Raw genomic sequence first — 5755 nt, 5'->3', positions numbered from 1 at the left:
AACTGGGACCTAATGGGATGGCAAGAGGTGGAACAAGATGGGCAGGGGCAGGGATGTGACTCAGTGTCCCACAGTGGAATTATCAGGGAGGACTATTCCACACTTGTCCATCTCCCATCCTAGTTTTCTAACCCCTCTGGCCCGGGGAATGGAAAAAATGGGACAGGAGTTGATGAACTGGGTGTGCACGAATCAGGTGCCAATGACATATCAGACGGCCTGCGAGGAGGGACTGCAGGGAACAAGGATCGCTGGCCCCTCCTCTGTAAGGTCATGGCTCCCCTGACAGAAGGCGGCTCACCAAGTCCCAAGTGGCCATCACTTCATAGCCTCTTCTGCACATGCCCAGGAGCCACCCCCCCAGTATAGTTACACTGTCACCCACCACCATCAGAGGTTTGAAATTGGGTCTGTGGCTAGACAGAAGGTGTGGGGGGATATTAACAGTCCTTGTTCTTACAAAGTTTGTTAACGAAACTCTGGAAGGTGGGGGAATGCAGGCAGGGCAGATCTCCTGAGCCTGCCAAGGTTCAGGGAAGAAAGAGACAGGCGGATGGAGGAATGGATGGAAACAGGGGAATTCTGAGGCCCCCTTCCCCTGAAGGAGTAAACAGATGCAGGAGACCGAATGGTGAAGAGAGAAGCACAGAGAAGCTCGAAGATGACCTAAGAAAAAAAGGGGTGATAGGAACAAGGATGGGAAGAATTCACTGAATGTCTCCCTTTGCAGAGGATGTTGGGTACAGGATCTCAGTCGAGCAGGGCTCAGCTGTCTACTTTGGAGCGCAGGTCAGTGGTGAGTGGGTCATGCTGGGTTGTCTGGTGAAGCATCAGAGCCAGCAGCCCCGCCCGGTTCATCATAGCTGTGCGCACCTTGCGCTCCTGCTCAACTAGCTCTTCCAGCTTGTGCAACTGTGGGAGGTGAGCATGAGAGGGGGACTCCGGGATGCGATCCCACCCTTCAGCCCCGGCCAGCACTGCAGCCTACCGCACGAATGCGCTCTAGGTCCACCTCGGCGCGCCGCAGCTTCTCCCAGCAGTAGTGGAGGTTGCACAAGCGTTTGGGGAGGCAACAGAAATTACCAGTGACCTCAAAGACATTGTGCACTAGTGGGCAACCGCACACCTCATCATCGGGTATCTGTGAGGAAGAATGAAGGATGATGTGGTATGGAGGAGTGTAGAAATCCAGAGTGCTCCGGCAGGCACTGTGAGAAGACGGAGGAGGGAGGGCAGTCTGGCAGGAAGAAGAAAAATGAGGAGTGACCTGACAGTGGCAGGGCGGGGGGGGGGGGGGGGGGGGGGGGTGGAGAAGTTCTGGGATCAGGTAGAGAAGAGGAGGTGAAAGGGGAATGACCATGCCTGGAGGGTGAAGGAAGAAGTTAAACAAGCAGAAATGGAGGCATGGAGGTGATCGGGCAGGGAAGACAGAAGAACAGGAAGAGATCAGACAGGAAAGGAAGGACGGAGGGGAGGTCTGACAGCAGGAGGTGAAAGAGGGTGGGTAAAGCATGGAAGAAGTGAGGCAGGAGACGGGGAAGGTGGGAAGAATGGAGGCTAGGGAAACAGGGAGGAAGAAAGGATTTAGGAGATAACAGGCAGGGAGATGGCTGAGGCGGGCAGAACAAGGGCAGAACAAGAACGGAGGCAAGTCTGAAAGCAAGGAAGAGAGGGAAGTCGTGCGGGGTAGGAGGGAGTAATGTGGGGCAGTCGGGCAAGGGGTGGGAAAGGAACGTATGATGGGCAAGCAAGTGCAAGAGAGGAAATGCGGCGAGGAGCGGAGGAAAGGGAGCCGGTCAGGCCGGGAGGGAGAGGGAGATGGAGGAGGTTAGGTCAGGCAGAGAGGAAGCCCGCAGGGAAGGTAGTCAGCCAGTAAGGAGGGGGAAGGTGGGGTGGGCAGGAAGGAAGAAGGGGGCCCATGAGGGTCCGCCAGAAGTTATGAAGGCAGTCAGGCAGAGGGAAGAAGGAGAGAGGAGGCTGTCAAGCAGAGAGGGAGAGAGGTAGGTGGTCGGGCTGCGAGCAGGGACAGGTGAAGAAGGATGGTGAGGTAAGGAAGAAAGAGTCACCTTGTTATCTCTTGAGTGCTCAGGGCACAGCACCTGGAGCCTTTTACAGTACCTCTTACTCTTTGGGTTGTAAACATCACAGAAGAGCCTTGTGGCCCTGAGGGAGGTTGAAAGTGAAGTGCTAAGGGTCAGAAAAGGGGGGCCTTGTGGCCTGAGGGAGGTTGAAAGTGAAGTGCTAAGGGTCAGAAAAGGGGGTCCCACTCTGAACCCCTGTCCATGCTTTGGCCCTAAACCCCCCATACCCTGCCCCTAGTCCACCCACCTCTGTCTCTGAGCCCACCCTGCTCCTGACCCTGTCCACATCATGCCTCTCACCTTGACTAATACTCACCCTTCAATGCAAGTGGGGTACATGGACCCGAAGGACGTCTTGCACTCATACTGGGAAGAAAGGGTACAAATGGAAGGAACTGTGCATGCACACAGCATGCCCCCCCATGACAAAGCCCCAAATAACACATTTGTCCCTGTGGCTTCTATGCGCCTGTCTGCCCAGCCGATGTCACCCCTCACCATTGGCTGCTGCTCCAATCTTGGCCCTCCTACTAAGGATGGAAGAGAAGCACAAACGGGTAGAACCATGGGTGTGTGTTGCCTTCCCTTCTACAACAGACACCCAGGCACCAAACCTACCCTCCTTCCCATGGATTCCACCCAGCCAAAAACACCTTTGCCCCATCTGCCCCCAGCCAGTCCCCCAACCTTGGCAAAACAGCGTTCCATGTGGCGCAGGGCAACATGCATGCTGACTGACTCCCCGCAGGAGACACAGAAGATCTGCAGGTTTACGCTGTTCCCGCTACTTTTGTTGGTCTGCACAGGACAGTGGAAGGACCAGTGAAGCAGTACAGTGGGGAGGGCTAGGGAAAGATTTCAAATACCTTTCTGCTGCATTCTACCCATTCCCATTCACCTCCTCATTGCTGCACACAGCCTGCTGCTTGCCGCGCAGAATTATGGCCTCAAGTTCATGGAAATGGCACTCCATGTCCTTCAGGCGGGTGTGAATGTCCTGCTGCTCACGGTGGATGCGCTCCAGCATTTTTTTGCCTTGCTCCTCAGCAATGCAGGGACTCTTCTGCCACTGCTGGATGCGCTGGGGCAGAATCCTATAGATGCGGCTGGCAAGGGAGACAGCAAGAAATGGAATGGGCCATCACAAGAAGAGACAGATGAGGGCCTGAGCATATAGAATAATGAACAGTAGACGAATGGGATGGGATGGGATGGGGGATGGATAGACGGGTGAACGACCACAAGGGTGGATGAATGGGTTGCTGGATAGAATGTGTATGGGGGTGTTCGGTGGGTGGCTGGCTGTAAGGTGGATGGGTGGGTGAGTGAGTGGCTCAGTGATGAGAGGACACGTGGGTAGAGGAATCAATAGACTTTCGGATGGCATAGATTATGCCCTATTTACATGCTGCTGCTTAACTTCACTCACTCAGCTGCCAGTTTCATGCCACAGTCGTCCGAGCAGTACTTGGAGCCTGGCCGGGTGGGGTACACACAGCCAGGTCCCAGGCACTGCCGCAGCGAGCCTAGCTCCTTGGCGTCTGTCTTCTCTGTGTGTTTCCAGTTTTCTGTGAGCTTTTTCTTCTGCTTCTGCTTCTGCTTCTCTTTCTGTGGGACAAGAGCGGTCAAGGCAGGGAGAGGAGAGTTTCCTAACCTTGTACCCCTGCCCTGTATTCTACTCCTGACCCCTGTCTTCCTGCACCCCCCCATTCCACCATTTCTGTCACCTTCCATTCCACCTTTATCTTCAAATTCTCCATTTTCTTCACATTCACTGCTGGTTTCTGCAGCGCACACTCCAGGAATGGGAACTCCTCAGTGTCACTCATCCAGGGCTGTAACCCAGGAAAATGCCGGCAGGTCTTCCCAAACTGTTTTTTAAATGATGCTGGGGACACTCCCTGCCTTTGTTCTCCTTGTTGCTCGCCCTCTCTGCCTTTGCTGTCCACTTCTTTCCACCCAGGGTCCCTGACATACTGTCATCAGGTTTTGTCAAAAGTCTGCTATGCAAAAGCCCTGGCATAGTTTTCAGTCCTGAGGCAGGTCCTTTTCAGACAACATCTGGGGTGTGTCTATTAGCTAAGAGGCTCCCTTCACTGCCAATGGCACTGCCAGCATCTGGGATGGCCTGGACTTCGGCAGTCCACAAGGCAGCTATGACTGAATGGGCAGTGGCCAGTGTGACCATGGCAAGTTCTCTGAGGGTATGATGGGCAAGAGCTGAAGGGAAAACCCTTGCACCAGCTCCACTCCCCCATCCTCCCTGTGTCCTGGACTTACCAGACACCAGGGGTTACAAGCAGGGCACCTGTGATGGTGGGAGGAGGGCTCTGGTTTGGCGCTAAATGAGTGGGAACAGACTTAACCTGTTCCAACACTCCTAGTCCCACCTTCTGACTAACATGGCCAGATCCCACTGCACTTGCCTGGGACTGACTGGCACCACTTGGCCCTGCTTGCCCACTTTATCCAGACACACTTGGGTGGTCAATCTCAACCCACTTGGGCCACCTGAATGCATAAGACCCTGCCTTTCTGCTCAAAAAAGCTAGCCTACACTCCCTTACACTTGGTCAACTCAGCCTGCCCCACCCTTCAGGACACACTTGCTACGTGGCTTACCCTGCACCACGGACCCAAACAAACCAACTCTGCCACCTAAACATGCATGAGCCCACCCCCTCAGAATGCTCCGCCCACCCATCTGCCCGACCTAGTCCACCTAGTCTCTCTAGGAAATGGCTGCCAGACTTCTGCCTTGGACACGTTCTGCTTCACCTTACACTCCCAGCGTGGTGGGTCTCATATACTGCACCAAGGCATACCTAGCCCTGCCCCGTGCAAGGCCCTGTCCTCTTCCCGGACTCTCTCAGCCTCGTACGCTTCTCTCCACTTCCGGTACATATCCGGTTCTGCTTTAGCTCCCGCGTGCTAAGCCATGCCAAGCCCTACCCCCCACTCCCCACATGCACATGCTAAGTCATGCCCTGTCTGCCCTGACTCATCTAGAATATTTTGAGGAGAGTTATTCTGAAAAGTACTCTTGCCTGTACCCAGTGACACCAAGTAAAATATATAAATATACAAAAATTTTAAAAATGTTTGTGTATATATATACTCACACACAAACAAATCACACAAGCGAGCAAGTACACACACTGAAAGAATATATACTTTTGATTAAGGCAATTACCAGTTGGAGAACTCACACTATTTTTGAGCTAGAGATGCAATATTAATTAAAAAAAAAACTGACCCTGGAATTAGCCTTAAAGGAAAACCAAACACATTCCAATAAATAAGTATCACATAAGGCACAGATAAGTTGCATTTAGATATTAATAAAAGGCTTAACTTTTTAAAACTGAAAACGCACTTCTAAAGTAACTCTTGCTAAAAAGAAAAATAACTAAAAATAGAAAAACTCACAACCTAATAAGACCAAGAACAATACATACCCAGCTGTGGAACTTTAAGATGCAAATATGAGAAAAGAAAAACAGAAATTAGTGATCTAAGTAATCAATTCAGATTAGCGCAAGTCACTATCCCGACTCCAAAGACCCCCTTTAGTAACCCGCAAATTGTTCCGATGACCCCGCTCATTCCTCCAGTCACTGAACCTACAGTCCCCCGTCAAAGTTCTTCAAACTACCTCAGCGCCAAGTAGGCGC

General features: G+C 52.5%; 1 pseudogene; it reads right to left on the bottom strand.

Annotated features, from left to right (window-relative positions):
- Positions 1-325: 325 nt before the first annotated feature.
- On the bottom strand, positions 326-4985 carry LOC116582240 (annotated as a pseudogene).
- Between the last annotated feature and the right edge of the window lie 770 nt (positions 4986-5755).

The sequence above is a fragment of the Mustela erminea genome, chromosome X, assembly GCF_009829155.1.
Source record: "Mustela erminea isolate mMusErm1 chromosome X, mMusErm1.Pri, whole genome shotgun sequence".
Lineage (NCBI taxonomy): Eukaryota > Metazoa > Chordata > Mammalia > Carnivora > Mustelidae > Mustela > Mustela erminea.
This window is presented reverse-complemented; position numbering and strand designations above follow the sequence as displayed.